The following is an 18,969-nucleotide window of genomic DNA, read 5'->3' as shown; positions in this document are numbered from 1 at the left end:
AATCAGAGACTTCCTGTCCACTTTCACTATACAAGAAATAATCTATAACAAACAAATAATTCAGAGTTGATTGTACTCAAACTGTGAACATTCGCACCATAACAATAATCCCGTAACGTATCTGTTTAGTTGTGTAACATTCTACGTATGTAATTTAACGGGTTTGCTGCAGAAACAGCGGATATGTAATGCGATAGCAAAACACGATACAAGCGAATCAGCACGACAGGAAGAGTTGCATTATAATAAATTATGTCTGTGGTGACCTTTCAGCGGTATTCCGCAAGGTCGATCCGTCAGGCTTCGGTACTTTTCAAAACTGCTTTACGATAAATAAAAAAAAGAAAAACCAGTAAAATTATAGATAAACCTTGCGATATTAAGGATAAAGGTACTTCAGATGCCCAAATCACTGAGTAAAAAGGTTAAGCGAAGTCTATTAATTTAAAGGCAGTAGATAACGTCAGCAAAATATCAATATGCTGGTTGGAAACAATGAGTGATTAGTTTATGATTTTGAGCATAATAATATGAATGAAAAGATTATGAGTGAATACAAGGCCGACTTGAACATTACTTTTGATACAATGAGGACTATTCCGCCCTGGTGGTTTGATGCTATGAACGGCCAACTAGATAATGTCTATTGATTGTGTTTATGCAACTGTAAAACGCTGGCATAAATTAAAACGATACGTGTTTAGTTACATAAAAATAACGATAAAACTTCAACGGAAATGGAAAATTTCTTCAGCACCATTTAAATAAAGCATTTTAAATAATATATATCATGGTATCTCTGACCTTGCTTAGCATAATAAATAAATTAATAGGAAACAAAAATAGATTTAAAGTGATGAATCGCAATAAACAGTAATCATTCTAATAGAGGAAACAATAACACCCCTAAATCTAAGTTCAAAGTCAGATGTTGATTGTCCATGAAAATGAGGCATATAACATCATTACACAGTGTTACAAAACCGATTATCCTACAATAACAATAATTGACAATATAATACCGCCTTAAACTGCTGGATGTGATCAGTATTCAGAAATTAAATACAGATATTTATATTTTAACAAGGTTTGAGCTTTAAGTACTCTGTTTTAATTAACCCGTGATGTCTTATAGACTTTTTTATGCGTAGATGTACTTCTTAATCAATGCTTTGTTGACCACATAACCTGTTTGAATCTTTAGTGTATATTTTAATGTTTAAAGCTTTTATAGTGTGACTAAACTGCCGTAACATAACGTGACTATCGTACAATAGAATAATATTAATTTGATACACAGGCCACCATACCATTAACCACAAGATCTAATAAAGGAACGGTAATGTCAAACCTTGAATTCTAACTACGAAATAACTTAATTCTTATTTTACTTAACAAAATTAACTTTTCACGCTTGAAAACTGGATTAAAAAAAACATAGGCATATTGATTTTCTTGTAAATTGGTGACAAAGCCAACGGGGAATAAAGGGAATTAGACCGGAAGTCTGTTACCTTTCGTTGTTTAAGTGTGGTAGGTCTATTATTCTGGCCTGATTGCGTGCTCCAAAAGCACGTGTCGAGAAAAGTTACCTGGGTCATATTTTCACGGATTTGTACAGGTGATAAATATTGAAACAAATGTAGACTAAATAAACAGAACAATACTCGTGGAGTTAGGTTGGATTGAATAATTAATAAGCGTAGTTGAGTTGTATTATAGAAATTGTTTGGTTATTTCGGAGATACAAAATATGAACAAAAAAATAATGGTTTAAGTTTCAAAATCCAGATCCACATTTCTAGGATTTAACAATATGCTACTATCTGACTTACTTTCATATTCTCCCATAAACCCATAGGTGTTTAAAAATAAATAAATAAATTAGGGCGGTCAATCTGACTGACAATCCATAGTTAACAGACCGAATGCCATCTCTAATTCACAGAGGCAATGTGGGCATGCTGAGTATGTGCTACAGGTATTTTAAGGGGGCTTGTTCTAAAGAGCTATCAGCATTGATCCCAGGTGCACCGGTACACGTGCGTGAAACTCGACGCACACGAGCGGAACACTCTTCTCAGTTGATGTTGTCTTCATGAGAACGGGCCGCTTCTTCGACTCGTTTGTGTAAGACACAAAAAATACGTGGAACGAGCTACCGGCATCTGTTTTTTCTGATTCATATAATTCGGGTGTCTTCAATAAGTTCATTCCTACAGCCCCTACCTTAACCCGCTTCACAACGCTACCCGACCGGGTGGCGACATAGCTACCTTGTCTTTACACTCCCTTTACATTGTGAGGTGTCATATAAAAAACATGATTTTTTTTTTTGTGAATATCGCACAAGAGCACAACTGCCGAAGCCAGTGGGACAATGGTATCCCCAATTATTGCGGTATATTGTGCAGCGGAAATTAGTATAGACGAGATCCTTCTCCTCCTGGTGAGGGAGAGCATGGTTGGGTTGTAACTTGTTATTTAGTCTTGATCACAAAACATGGCTAACAATGCAAAGTTTCTATTCTAAATTATTGTCTTTCTCCAAGACAATCCTGTAGGATCTTAATACAACACATTGCTGGGAAATGTAAATAAAACAGATTTGTAGATAAACAAAAATTAACAAATAAAACAGATCTTCAGATAAACAAAAAATCCACTAGGAAACTTGCACCCGAATAAATGCATTAGGCATCGTAACATTTATTGCTTTGTATCGCCGTTTTAAATAAATAAAAATAATAATAATTATCTGCATTTTTAAACTTGCTGGGTTTAATGAACTCCCAAAAAAGAAATCTAATTTTATTAACATAAAAACAAGCTATTGATCTTCCTAAAGTAATGAACAATAATTCCATTTTGTTTTATTTTTAGTAGTGTTGTTAGGATTAGCAAGATAAAACCCTAATTAAAAATACGAATAAATTTGATTCTGAACACGCCACTTTTTTACACAATCGAGTTATTTGTATACTTATTAATTCCAGTTTGTTTCTCTTTATTTTATTCGTAATGCGTGCTGAAGGGCCATGAAAAATCTGTAACATTGTTCCACTATCTAATACTGTTTACATAATGTATCCTTTACATTTTAAAGGGGTCATTCTTATCTGCTAATAAGAGTTTTCATGAAAGTTAATTTTTAGCTAATCTACAGGTTCAAAATACATAATTTATTCCAAAATACTTGCTGGTAACAGTTAAAAGTCGAATAATATGCAAGTTCAATAAACTGAGTATAAAATTAAAAAGAGATTTGATTCAATACATTATTGTTCAAAGTGCAATTATGTACGGAGAAAACTTACTTATAAAAACATATTTCTAATTTATTAAAATGTCTTAAAATTATTCTGTATTCTGTTAAATACGGGATTGCAGGCCGTTAACGATTGAATTGATAGGTTTCCTGATAAAATTTTAGTAAAATACCACTGAATTGTCACGATGTCGGTAAAGGTGTTCATAAAAATCCTAAAATGATTAGTCATCGAACTACGGTAGTGGATAGTCGTGCTCTGTGTTTGACGAATTGCCTACCTGCTGTCGCGGACTTCGTACAGATAAGAAATTATTGTTACATTTTTGTTTTCTATTATTTGTTTGTTATATTTAGGTTTTGAAATTCGTGTGTACAGTCAATCAAATAGACTGTATTATTGTTTTTTTTGTTAATTAATTTATAAATATGGAGGAAGATGAAGATCGACCTCCTGACCCCGAGTCCATATTTAATATTGGAGATGAGTATGAATCGGATGTTTCTATAATACTCCCTTCCAGAAAACGAAGACCATCGCTCTGTCTTAATGTACCTCCCAAAATTAAACCTTCGCAATCCGATGAAACCTCAAACCCTAAGGAAATTCGTAAGGATACCATATTATCAGAATCTAAAAATACTGAACTAAGTTATTCCCCATCCTCCTCGGCTCCATTCAATGTCCAAAGTACTGAACAAGGAAAAATTATTCATCCTCTGGATTTCGGGAAATTCATTTTTAGTTCAAAAAACAATAACCTTGGCATAGTTAACGGATCTATTAAGCCGGAAGGCCGCTATAAGTTATCCCTAGAATTTAAATCCGCAAACTTTGCAAATGAATTTGTCCAAAAAATTGATACGCTTTCACACCACAAATTTAAAGCTTATATTCCAACTTACAACCTTACTAGAATGGGCCGAGTGAGAGGTATACCAACCGATCTCTCAGAATCTGAAATTGTTGATGCACTTAATGATTCTCAAGTGACCCCTAAGGTTTTAAAAGCACGTAGATTAAATTACAAAGATACATCTAATGGAACCACTACATGGAAACCCTCACAATCGGTTGTTATTACTTTTGAAGGCCAAACTTTGCCATCTCGGGTATTTATTTATTACAACGCACTCCCTGTGGAAGTATATAAATTCCCGACGATACAGTGTTTTAACTGCTGCCGTTTCGGACACTCTAAACCCATATGTCGTTCCCCTCCACGTTGTTTTCATTGCGGAGAGGACCACCCCTTTGATCTTTGCCAAAAATCATCGAATGATCCACGTTGCATTAACTGCAAGGGAAATCATACAGCGGTTAGTGTGGCCTGTCCAGAATTGACCAGACAAAGGAATATTAAACAATCAATGGCTTCAGACAACATTTCCTATTTCCAGGCATCAAAATTATTCCCACCTACAATAAAATCGTTTGTAGAGGTAACATCTACCTCAATTCCTTGCAATCTATCTTACTCTAAATCTCCTCCATCATCTTCTCACAGGGAAACAATTTTTATACCACTAAAACCAAAACCAAAATTTATTGCTTCTATTGATAAAAATCAACATAATGATATTTTGTTTAACCCAAATGGGAATTATAAATCTCAGACACTCAATGGGAGTGCTTTAAATAGTTTCCAATCTTCCCCTAATTTAGGGAAAGTGGTGAATGAAAATTCTGCTTTCATTCAGACTTTAATTACCCTCTTAATTTCTATTCTTTCAAACAACAATAATGTTCGAAAAACGAACAGGGGTTGGAATAGCCGACTCAAGGGCTATTCCACACAGATAACAAATAAATTAATTATACGGTTTTTGACAGGCGAATGCGGAAACACAATGCGTAACGTTACTTCACAAGCAACTTACCGGTGAAATGATGGTGAAATCTGCATCAGCCTCATCTGTCAGCACTGGAACTGAACTGTCGTTCGTTATCACTCGTTATTTTAGATTAAATTGCGATAATAAATATGTATTATGATTATTCCGATAACACAACCGGGGATCGATAATTGACAGGTCGAACCGTTTTTGTGCAACTGGCTGGGCTCACGGCTTTCCGTCGTTTTAGCTGACTTGTGCGAACTTAAACTAAACAGTTCAAATCCTGACGATACGATTGGTTAGTACACGGCCTGTCAAAAGCAATTGGCGTTACGGAACATTCCGCCCACCAAAATACAACAACGTGTATTTTAAATAAAATTTAGAAACAAAACGGGCAATGCTGTGGAACGTTGCGTGAACGAAGAAACAGTGAAAAGAGAGAAGAAAAAGAAAAAAAATAAATATATTAATAATAATAATGAAAATGATAAGAAAGAATGCGCCGCGGAAGCGAAAATGATTAGTCACATTGACTAGGCAATGGACATAATTTGGGTAATGGTCTCGTGAGAAGAGAACCATTCGATGTACGAACCGTAGCGATACGAACAACGCCGTCGGGGCCTGGATGGCAATGTTCTCGATGTAGAGCGTCTATCACAAGAGAAGTAAGCTTAGATTCGCGAGGAAATAGGGCAGGATGTTTATACTCGAATTCGAGCCCAGATTGAGATAACCTGCCACCCACCCTGAGCACACCGTGGTCGTCAATGAAGGGATTAAGCTTCCGCATTTGTTTCGACATAAGGTTGCCCTCTTTCAAGCGTGTGATATCATTATTAAAATGTACATGATGAGTGCGTTTAACTACTGTCAAAAGTGAAGTGTGAATTTCGGCACGGTTTAATGGAAGATACAAACGACGAGATTCTTTATTCTGTAGGTTGTATATGAATCTAAGACAGTAACCGAGAATGCGTTGGATCTTCCGAATCGAAGAAAATTTAACTAATAATAGGTCCACCAGATTTTCGTCCTGTTGGACAAATAAAAATCGAACTCGTTCCTCAGAGTGAAGTTCAATTTCGTCGAAATTGCCATCGAACAACGGCCAAGAATCGGATGACTGGATCAGCCACGAAGGCCCCGCCCACCATAACGTGTTATCGATCAGATTGGCTGGAGATTGACCACGAGAAGCGACATCCGCTGGATTATCTCCAGATGACACGTGATGCCAGGAAGTCCCTTCGAGGGCATCTTGAATGTGACTGACACGGTTAGCCACGAAAGTCTTCCAGCGACACGAAAGAGAACGTAACCAGGCGAGCACGATGGTTGAATCCGACCACGCAAAGGTATTGGAGATCTGAAGCAATGGTACGTATAAATCTTTGACGAATTTTAATAGATCTGCTAGAAGAACTGCCGCACACAGTTCAAGGCGAGGCAATGAAATCTTTTTTGTGGGGGTGACTCGAGACTTGGCGCAAACCAAATATATTTGGACTTTATCGTTAACATCCATGATTTGCAAGTAAACTACCGCGCCATATCCAAGTTCCGAACTATCTGAGAAGCCATGAAGTTGACACGACTCCATGTGAGGGAATGACACCCATCGAGGGATTTTGAACGACTTCGAGAGCGGTAATTGTTTAGTATAACGATCCCATTGACGAACAATTTTAACAGGGGGGGGTGTCATCCCACCCAACCTTTAGAACCCACAACTTTGGTACTAGGGATTTGGCGAAAAACGTCAAAGGGCATAGAAAAACGAGAGGGTCAAAAACCCGAGCGACTTCACTGAGGATAGTGCGTTTAGTGCACTCGCGATCGAGGCATAGGACTTCGAATGAAAATGTATCATGTCGTGGCTCCCACTTTAATCCCAATACCTTGAGAATGTGAGAGTTATCAACATCCATGGACACCAAGTCATTGAGGCAGTATTCCGGAGGCAGATCGGCGAGTAATTCTGGTTTGTTACTAGCCCACTTCCGCAATTCGAATTGACCTCGTTTAAACAGCTCGATAACTTCGGTTTTCGTTTGTTGAGCTTGTTCTAAGCTGTTACAACCGGTAACGATGTCATCTATGTAAATATCCGAAGTTAGCACACGACGCGCTAGCGGTAAATCATAACCTTCATCTTTGGTCAACTGTTTGACAGTACGACAGGCCAAAAATGGGGCGGAGGAGACACCATAGGTTACAGTGTTTAGTTGGTACTCGTGGAAGGGTTCCGACGAATGAAAACGCCAAAATATTCTTTGGAAAGCGCGATCTGGTTCTAGAACCAATATTTGGCGATACATTTGTCGTACATCAGCAGTAAACACTACCGATGGTATACGGAATTTTAGCAAAAGCTCCAGCAGGTTCTTTTGAAGCTTTTGACCGATAAGCAAGGTATCATTTAACAAGGATCCGTTAACATCCGTCGCTGAGGCGTCGAAAACGACTCTTAAGTAAATGCTAGCGCCGCCTGGACGAAGAATGCAATGATGAGGTATGTGATACTTTCCCTTGTGCAAATCTTTTCCAGGAACACGAGTCATGTGACCACTGTGTAAATAATCAGTCATGAAAGCAGAATATTGTTCACGTAAGGTTGGATTTGCTATGAGTTTGCGCTCGAGTGAATGGAATCTACGTAAAGCGATCTCACGCGACCCTCGAAAAGAGATATCCCTTCCACTTTCTCGGAAAGGCAAGGATACGATGTATCTTCCCGAAGATCCGTCCCGTGAGTGGTCAGTGCAGTACATTTGTTCACAAAGTTGTTCCTCATGAGTGAGGTGTGAAGACTGGGGAATGGTGTCTAACTCCCACAGTCGCTGGACCTCTTCGTGGAGCCGGTCCTCGTTAGTAACGATGAAAGATTTCGTTTCGTGAGCAGTGTCCGAACCAACTGAACCTAGAAGAAGCCAACCAAATGCAGAATTGAAAGCTGATGGCTGACGTGGACCACCATTCACATTACCAGGTCTCAGAAGACAAGAGAAAACCTCAGCACCCAGAAGAAGATCAATCGGTCCCGGTTTGTGACAGTCAGGATCGGCGAGAGGCAAGTCTCTCAACTGATGCCACGATGACTTATCTAGACGAACAGTTGGCATGTTGCCACAGATACTTGGCAGCGTAAGTGCCTTGATGTTGAAGAGAACCCGTCCCTTAACACCGATCTCTAATTGAATGACTCCTGACGTGGTTGCGGAAGATTGGCCTAAGCCGCTAACTCTCTGAGAACTGGCTTGACGAGGGATGCCTACGAGCTCCGCAGCACGATCGGTGATGAAGTGAGCTTGACTGCCCGAATCGATCAATGCGCGAAAGGTTTGGAAACGGCCGGATGAATCGCGAATGCCAACATTGGCGGTTGACAATAGTACTATGGACTTGTCTCCTAAGTTGGTGAGGACCTGAATTTTAGAGTCGGAAGAAGGCTCCTGGTCCGTAGACGCCGTGGAGTGTTGATACTGATCTTCCAAAGAAGCGTTTTCGTCTCGATGGAGCAAAGTATGATGTTTTTGCTGACATTTTTGACATGTAAACAAAGATTTACAATCTTTAAGATAATGAGAAGAATGAAGACAATTGAAACACCAACGGTGTGATTGAACAAACTGTAGGCGATCTTGAACTGACTTGAGTGCAAATACCTTGCACTTGGAAATGGAGTGGTCTTCCCCGCAACAGGAGCATTTCAGATAAGTGGTGGAGTTCGAGGACCTATTTGTTTTAGGCTGTCCTTTCTTAAGATCGCAAAGAAGCGCTGAAGTGCGTTTTTTGGCAGCCTGATTAAAGTTCCGTGCAAGAGGTTTGTCAATAGTACTGCTATCGCGAGTCGAAAAATGTAAGTCTCGTACAAGAGCTTCGCATTTGTTATAAAGAAACTCTTTGAGTTTCAAATATGAAGGCAGGTCGGTAGGAGACTGCAGTTGTTCGAATGCGCATCTTGTAGGTGAATCTAATTTCGACAGAATTAAATAACAAAGCACGAAGTCCCAATTATCTATTGGGAGATCCAATTCTTTTAAAATTGTTAAATCCTCATTAAATACATCGAACACGCGACGAAATTCAAAAGGATCGTTAGGCGGAAAATTTAAATTTAGCATTTCCCGCCAACACGTAAAGGCGAGTTCACGCGCGTTACGATAGCGCGCGATTAATCTTTGATATGCTTCAACGTAGTGAGCTCCTTGTACTGGAAATGTCCGAATTAACCCTAAAGCTTCTCCAGATAAACATGAGAACAAATACTGCATGCGTTCGATGTTGGATAAAGATTTGTTTTCATGAATCAGAGCGTTAAACATGTCGTAAAATTCGGGCCATTGCTTGACATTTCCAGAAAATATTGGAATGTTTATTTTTGGTAATTTAACGTTTGTGCACGCATTCGCGGTCTTACAATCGAGAGGCTGACTGGTTAACTCCTGGTAAATTTCGACAATTTGATAATACATCTCGTCAAAGGTTTCACGAATTTTATCCTCATCAATTTCGTTTGTGTCATCTAAAGCTAATATTTCCGCGTGAGACGTTTCAAATTCAAGAACTATCTTTTCCAGAGTAGTATAATGCGCTAACAATAAGTTGCACTTAGTTGCATCGTGCAAAGCGCTTTTTGCTATTTCATGTGTCTTGACTAACCTATTATTCGCTAATGTCCGTTTCCGGCGCAATGTTTGAATGGCTGGGGCCATGTTGAATAAACGCGATTGGAAACGTACCTAAAAACGAAACGAAATAAATGATAATAATTTAATCTATTATAATTATATACGCGGTAGGTCGTAAATACTATGAAATCGTAAATACTATGGTCGTAAATAAACGAAATAAATGATAATAATTTAATCTATTATAATTATATGCGCGGTAGGTCGTAAATACTCAAGAGCTAGGTACCTACCTAATTACTGTTCGAATTGATTATTATTCAAAATTTAAGAAACATTCCACAGCATATATCCGTTTTGGCATAGATAGATTATAATCTTAAAGTTCCCTAGTTTCGGCACCAAAAATGTTCGAAAAACGAACAGGGGTTGGAATAGCCGACTCAAGGGCTATTCCACACAGATAACAAATAAATTAATTATACGGTTTTTGACAGGCGAATGCGGAAACACAATGCGTAACGTTACTTCACAAGCAACTTACCGGTGAAATGATGGTGAAATCTGCATCAGCCTCATCTGTCAGCACTGGAACTGAACTGTCGTTCGTTATCACTCGTTATTTTAGATTAAATTGCGATAATAAATATGTATTATGATTATTCCGATAACACAACCGGGGATCGATAATTGACAGGTCGAACCGTTTTTGTGCAACTGGCTGGGCTCACGGCTTTCCGTCGTTTTAGCTGACTTGTGCGAACTTAAACTAAACAGTTCAAATCCTGACGATACGATTGGTTAGTACACGGCCTGTCAAAAGCAATTGGCGTTACGGAACAAATAATATACCGTCCAACGCTGCCGATTGCATTAAATCTTTACTATCCTGTCTTCCTAATGTCTCCGAAACTGAACAGAATTCTTCAGTGGAATATCAGAAGTCTAATCTGTAATAAATTTGAACTTGTAAAATTACTCGATGAACATGAAATTTCAGTTGCCGCTATTTCTGAAACGTGGTTTAAACCCTCGTATCTATTTAAGATTTCGGGATATAATTGTCTTAGACATGATAGACTGGATGGTAAAGGTGGCGCTGCCTTAATCATCCATGACTCTATCCCTTTCAAACCAATCATGTTTCATACTCTCTCTAACAATTTTCAGATAGTAGCAGCTGTTGTATGTGATATTACAATACTATCAATATATGTCCCTCCCTCCACTATTTTTGATGAAAACGAATGGTCATCATTTATGTCTCAGATCCGTCCCCCGTATATGTTACTGGGCGACTTTAACGCTCATTCTACCTCTTGGGGTAGTGAATTAACGAATCGTTCTGGCCGTAATCTTTTAGATTTTATTGATTCCCATAATTTATGTATTTTAAACGACGGATCTCCAACCCGATTCACCCCCCCTCAACAAAGGAAAAGTGTTGTTGATTTATCTCTCTGTTCATCTTCGGTGATACGTAAATGTTCTTGGAACATACTTAAAGACCCCCTTTCCAGTGATCATTTCCCTATTATAATCCTCTTTCACTATCTAACCACCTCGCATTCCTTTACAATTAACAATAATTTTAAATTTAAAACGAAAGATGCGAACTGGAGATTTTTTTCTTCTGTATTAGACTCTCTTGTTCACTCTGTAAAATCTTCTCTTGGGAACATCAGAACTCAATGTGAATTATTTCCTAGTATAGTTATAAAAGCAGCAGAAAAATCCATTCCAAAGCGTAAAGTTAACATTAAAACTAAACATTCGACTCCGTGGTGGGACGAAGAATGCACTCGTGCTGTTAACTCTAGAAAAGAAGCAGTTTCCATTTACCGCAAATGCATGTCTTTTGAAAATTTCTTATCAGTAAAACGCGTCCAATCAGAAACTAAACATATTTTGAAAAATAAAAAGCGGTCTGGATGGCGAAAATTTTGTGAAAACTTGTCTCCTGAAACTCCCCAGTCATCTGTTTGGACTAATTTAAAAAAATTCGGTTCGTCATATGCTCCGGAGCGTACCAAACATATTCCGGAGGAAATTATTATAGGTTTTGCTGATAAGATTGCCCCTCCTTCAGTTGCCAGATGTGAAGAAATGCCCTCTTTTATTTCATATCCATCTCACTCTAACTGGCTAGACTCTCCTTTCTTAGTTAGTGAACTAAAACGAGTAATTAAATCTCTTTCTGACTCTTCTCCGGGTCCTGATGGAATATTATATAGCTTCTTTAAAGCATTCTCCGACATGTCGGTTGAATATTTCTTATCCTTAATTAATAACATGTTTGAAACAGGATTTATTCCGGATGTCTGGAAAGTTCAAAAAATCCTCCCGGTTTTAAAACCAGGGAAAAATCCGTCCGAAGTCTCATCCTATCGTCCTATTGCTCTTTCGTCGTGTTTAATTAAAGTAGTGGAACATTTGATAAAGAACAGATTAGAATGGTTTGTTGAAAATCATAGTATTATCCCTCCTAATCAATACGGCTTTCGGAAAAAGAAATCTACTATGGATAATTTAAGTTTGTTAACAACAGATATCCGTATTTCTCAATCCCTTAACTCTTGTACATTGGCCACATTTCTAGATCTTTCTTCAGCTTACGACGATGTATTAATTGATGTTTTGAAGGAAAAATTAATTAAAATAAAAATCCCTATAAAATTAGTTCAATTTATTATCAACTTGCTAACAGAGAGATCCATTATTATCCACTCTTCCTCAAACATATTGAAGCGCAAACTTTGGAAAGGGCTACCCCAGGGGTCTGTAATCAGTCCATTATTATTTAATATTTATATTAGTGATTTAGACATTGTAATCCCTTCGTCTATTAAGCGACTTTATTTTGCGGACGATTTTCTCATATATTTATCTCACAAAAATTTATCACATGCTGCGAAGGAATTAAATTTGGCCTTACATAATATTAAAGTTTGGATGTTGACAAATGGAATGAATTTAGCTACCTCTAAAACCAAGGTAGTGGCTTTTACTCGCAAAAGAAAACTGCCTCACTTTACAGTCTCTTTTGATAATTTCCCCCTTCAAATCGTTAAGCAAATAAAATTTCTTGGCCTACTTTTGGACCATAAGCTTTCCTGGCTCCCGCATATTCAGAACGTTTCTGCTAAGTGTGAAAAGGGGCTTAATATGATGCGAGCTGTTTCCAGAGTATGGTGGGGATCCCATCCTACTACTCTTAAACTAATGTATAATACCCTCGTTCGAAGTCACTTGGATTATGGCACATTTCTTTTCGACCCACTTCCTAAATATCTGGATAAGAAACTTGAAAGAATCCAATCAAAAGGGCTCAGAATGATTATTGGGGCAATGCAATCTTCTCCAATTAATGCTCTTCAGATAGAATGTGTAGATCCTCCCTTATTTTTGAGAAGACAATACCTCGCGGATAGATATATCTTCAAAGCGTTATCTTTATCGCGTCACTCATTGGAACAGAGTCTCGATCGTTTGTTCAGTATTTTGAATAACAGAAGGAGGGTAATAGATAGAGATCGGTTCCCTCTCTTATTAAAAAGTTTTCTATCATTTAGATCTCTGTCTTCTAACCTTCAAAATCTACAAGATGATCCAATCCTTCCTATTTACAGTACCCCGTTTAATGCTATTAATTTTATCCCAAACGTAATAATTTCTGACTTCCGGACGAACATTTTATCATCAGCTAATAACTTTCAAAATGTTGAAGAACATTTTAAAAACTTTATATTTTCAAAGTTTCCTGGATTTTCCCTCATATACACAGATGGTTCCAAATCCGACCACAAAGAATGTGGCGCATCGGTATATATTCCTGAATTCAATGTTAATCTGTCTTATAAATTGCCTAAAGAAATTTCCATATTTACTGCAGAATGCTTCGCAATTGAACAAGCTTTAATTCAAATCCAACTCCTCAATATTCGTCGAGCCTTACTGTGTACTGACTCTCTAAGTGCAGTATTAAAAATTTCCTCTAATATCGTTCGAAGTCCAGAAGACTATGTTATTTGTAATATTAAAAACATCCTCGATTCTTTAAACGAATCTATGTTTGAGACAATACTGGTTTGGGTGCCTGGCCATCTAGGAATTGAGGGTAACGAGCAAGCTGATTCTCTCGCTAAACTTGGAACTGTATCTGGTTCTATTCCTTTAGATTTTAAAATTCCTGTCTCTGACGTCTTCTCTATTCTTAAATCCAACATGTCTCGTTCCTGGGAAGAAAATTGGACAGTCACGAAAACTCAAACTGGATCTTTCTATGCTGGAATACAAAATCATATTCCAAGTAAACCCTGGTTCCACGGAATAAAAAAGTCCAAATGATTTATTTCCTGTATCTCGAGAATGAGAATTGGCCACTGCTCTATAGCAACTCATTTGTTTAAAATTCGGGTACTCGAAAGTTCATTATGCCAGTGTGGTGTGGAGGATGAGACTCTTGACCATGTCTTCTTCAATTGTAAAAACCATTCTTCTTTCAAGGGCATGTATCGATTGCTTATTAAAATCACCCACCAGTCTCCCCTTAGTATTCCATATTTGCTGTCTCTCAACAACTCTCGCGTATATTCTATTCTTTATAAGTTTATAGATTTGAATGACTTTAATATATGATATGTCCAGTCCCTTTATAGATAATTCACATCAGTTTAACCATATATCTTAACCCAATCGGCACAAAGCACTCTCTTTAGGGTGAATTGCCTAATACAAAAAAAAAAAAAAAAATCCTAAAATTGTCACAGCGGCCTGCAGTCCCGTTTTACATCGGATTAACAATAATTTGAAGAGATTCTTAATAAAGTAGCAATAATCATTTTTCTCCAAGATTTGAATCAATATTTATCAATGCTAGGGAGATACAGTAAAAAATAATCAAATTAATAAATAATGGTTTCATCTTCTTCTGGTTCTCTCCTATCAGAAGTTGGTTATCATCAGGGCAGTCTTCACAATGCAGGCTTACAGTGCTATATTCACACCAATCACGTAGATTACGAAACGATCCATCAATCTTCCTCAAGATGATCGATTGTGTAATATTGAATTATTTTCAAGATAGACAAATAATGTTTTCTAACCCTTGGGTTAAAACTAAATACAATCATGTCATCAAAAATATTCACATTCGACTTCAAATATAATCACTGTTGCTTAATGTTTTCTAAAATAAATTACTGTTTTTGAAAGCAGATGAATGATTTTACTAACGGATATAGGAAATATTCATTTACAGGTGGTTTGCCATATTAAACGAAACTAAAAAAACATATTAAATTAGAGAAACGTTTTATAAACTACATACTGTCACTTCATTTTTTGTCACTTTTTTTACTGACACTTCATTTTGTTTCATATAAAAATAAATAATTATTTTAAAAAATTGCATACCTTCATGCTTTATGGATTTTTTTAAAATTATACGGGAGCGTCTATGGTAAACTTTTAAATGCAAAGAGAATGCTTTGCGTTCTCTCTTTCTAAATCTATTTATTATATGTTCGACCATAATAGTAAAGGAGACAGAACGAGTTTTATGACGACGTGTCATATTTTGTGACACGTGAACCGAGTGGCTAGCCTGATTTACCTAATCATCATAACAAAGTTCACATAGGTACTAGAGCAGCCGAATCTTCGGTACTTGAAACTACTGGTACATATTTAATAATGGTGTCCCAAAAAAACGTTAGAGGTTGCATCAGATGATGAAATATTTGTAAATAGGGTTTTGTAAATTAATATTATATCCATAATATAATGCAGATCAATGAAGAGGCTATAATCGTATTAATTAACAGACAATATATAACCGATTCGAACCTACCCACTAGTAACCGGTTATGGCGGTATTAAGTAAACGGTTTATTATTATTACGAAAACTATAGAAGCGTCTTGATGGCAACACATTAATACTGACGAGTTCAAGGTCAGAAATGATTACTGCCAATTTAAAGCGTGCTATATCCTGGCCGTTTTTTCTCTGAAAAAGGTCTCGAATATTGTTATGTGAGAACTGATGGACCGGATTTTATTTTTTTCTTCGTGCTTATACGATCTGAAAACCTAATACAAATCATTTCTTCATATAGTATGATTACAATCTTGTAAGAAGTGACCGACCGAAGTGTCAGTTTCGGGAAGTTTCGGCCAATAAACGAGATTCGGCCACGTTTTCGGTTTCGGCCAAAAATCAGCTGAAAATTCGGCTCCGGTTTCAATTTGGCAGGCGGGTTTGGGTATCGCTGCCCCGGGAACCATTTATCAAATAACCAACACCTTTGCCATAGGTCACACCAAGTGGTTCCCTTCGGTTGGTGATTTAACAGGGGTGTAAGGGTTCATAAGGTGAGGCTCCAACACTGCTTAAAAAAACTATAAATACCGGTTGTCCGGGGGTAAATTGCGCTAACTTCGGATGCTGATTCTACATGATAGTACTATTAAAAAGATAGATTTACTCATTTCGAAATTCCTACGATTATGGTAGTTTTAGGTTAAAAAAAATAACTGTATGGGAAAATAAATATTAATCTATGAAAAAATATGGGTAAAAGAAGTTAGAATTTCTAAAAAAGTTGTTTATTATTTTTTACTTCTACCATAGTGTATATCACCTCCCAAAGTTAGAACACTTTACCCACCAACCTGTATAAAGGTTTCCAATCTATTTTGTAACAAGGATGAGAAAGAACTGATTTACAAAGAGATTTTCACTGTAATTTTAAATTTTGTGTTTTAATTTTAAGAAACGTACAATTATGTCCACATATCGATATTTGGAAAAGATTAATAATACAGTTTTAATTAACAAGACCGCGATTCTTGTACTTTGTAAAGTTACATAAAAAATCGTTGATAGTGATATATGAGTACAATGAGAAGAATCCGGTCTGAGAAAGAATTTGAATCGTGAGTCTCATTTTAATAAACATAGTAATATTAATGGTAGGTGTTTATTTAATACAAGGCGTTAGTAAGTGTTTTAAACGCCGGTATCTATCTAAATCAAGGACGAGTCGTGAGAAATGTGTTCATTATATTTTCCCACCGAATGTCACGTGAACGTTATTGGCTATTAATATTTGACCAATCTATATAATTTGGAAATCATATTTGAAGACTTCCGTGGCAAAGCTGTAAGATTTTTAAAGCTTTGGGTTCGAAAACCAGAAAGTAAGAATAATATAGCAAAAAAATAATAAGATTCTGTTCATATTAACTATATTGCCTGCACACTCTATAACTCTCTCCCAGAGATGTAAAGCGACAGCCAGCATAATCCAAAAAATCAAAGTAATGCTTTAAAAGAATATTTTTTTTAAACATAAAAACTATAAAATACGTAATTCTTGTTGTGTTTGTTTTGTTTTTTTTTCTCTCTCTCCTTTTCTATCCCCTGTATTTGTAATCGAACTTAATCTATTTTTACCAATGTGTAAGTGGGTAAGTACCTTCTTCTAAATTCCTGCCTTGGCGATGTGCTTATGTTTGCTCTACTTAACCTCCCATTTTCTATTTGTGTACTGTTTTGTATGTGACACTTATAATTATGATAGTTTTGTACTGTTTCGTATGTGAAACTTATAAAATTTTGATATCAAAATACCAACGTAAAATTGTACCTATTAACTCCCACCTACGTATTTTAAGTTCCTCTCGTCCTACAAAGAGTTTTGTAACTCATCGGGATTGCTCTAGCAAGAAATAAACGTAATAAAAAAGTATATGTATGTATATTTTTTTTAATGTGAAACCGCATAAGACCTTTCAACTGCTTCGAAAGGTCTGGACAATTAAAAAAAGGACTCGCCCAATTGTTTTATTTGAATTCCAAATACAAAACTTACCAAACTGATACTCGGAAGAATTAAAAAAATGTACTAGCCCAAAGAGTGTTTGATTTTGAGATATTCACAAAATTTTCCCTAATCCTATCCAGGGGAGGAATAGTGGAAACATGATAAAGGAAGCAGCTACTATTAGAAGAAGAGACCAGAGCATTACCTATAGACATTGTGGTGAAAATATACTGAACTAATTTTACCAAATAAAATGATTATATGTTATATTTAATAACATTGAACACTGTGAAAAAATATTAAATACAAACTTAAAATATTTAAAAAAAACTCTTTCAAAATGAATTACTCTTAAAAATAACCCATTCTCTGTATAAAGTATATTACTTATCTACTTTGCCTACTTACACTTATATCACATTTTGCAAACATATAATTTAACTATTTTTTACGTTCTCACTGTAATGTTCTTACTACAACACGTAATACCTATAATATTATCAATTACTTATAAATAACGATAATAATGTGCTGTGCATTTCTCTTCCAAACACAAGCTAACGCTTCTATGGAAAAGTAAAATTAAAATCTCTTAATATGTAGAAACCCAATGTAAATACGATTTTATATGTAATTACTTAATTACTATATTTCTTTAATAAAAATATATATATATAAAATTTAAAAAAAAAATGGTACAACTTGCAGACAACCAGCCAGCATAAAAATTCTAGTAATATCAATTTTTTATAATAAAAATAAATGCTAATTTTTTAAAATTAATTGAATTATTATATTTACTGTGTAAATTATGGCAATAAATTAATTTAATTGACGTTTATTTACGTCATCTCGTATTTTCGGTATCAGAATAAAAATGTAAAAGTTGATCTTTAATAGTAATAAGAAGTGTACACCTGTTTATGAAATCATCGAAGCAAAGTATTTATTATGTGTTTTTAACTCCCAATTAGTTTGTGCAACGAATCCAAGCAATGTATATTTACATGAAATAATATTTGCGAACATACGGTCGACCAAAAAAACAAACATATAAAGGTGACAGATATATTGCGAAGTCCGCAATTATCAGGTGAGTCACGAAAATATAAAAATTATGCGGTAAGCAGTTTGACATTAATAAAAAATTTCTGTCAAATTTGATTAATTATGATGTTTTATCAAACAAATGATTTTATTGTCTTGTCATCGTCCATTCTACTAACACTGAACTGTATAGTGTACCTAAGTATGCACACAAATAGTTTGTATTTACGATTGCAAGCACGGTTAGCTTTCTACTATCTAGTAAGTGTGATTAAATGATGCGTAGAAAGTTTTATTTTATGACTGTCATTATAATTCATTGTTGTTAATCGGTTTAAAACGCACATCTTT

The 18,969-nt window shown here is 36.0% G+C and overlaps 1 protein-coding gene across 6 annotated transcripts in view; it reads right to left on the bottom strand.

Moving 5' to 3' along the window:
- The window catches only part of LOC149425479 (uncharacterized), a 258,418-nt gene that overhangs the window by 15,349 nt on the left and 224,100 nt on the right, over positions 1-18,969 (bottom strand). The gene's annotated exons all lie outside the window — the stretch shown is intronic.

Source organism: Hesperophylax consimilis, chromosome 3 (assembly GCF_061612785.1).
Source record: "Hesperophylax consimilis isolate HC1 chromosome 3, BYU_Hcon_1.0, whole genome shotgun sequence".
Taxonomy (NCBI): Eukaryota; Metazoa; Arthropoda; class Insecta; order Trichoptera; family Limnephilidae; genus Hesperophylax; species Hesperophylax consimilis.
The sequence above is the reverse complement of the archived record's forward strand: the minus strand, read 5'-3'. Positions and strand labels throughout refer to the sequence as shown.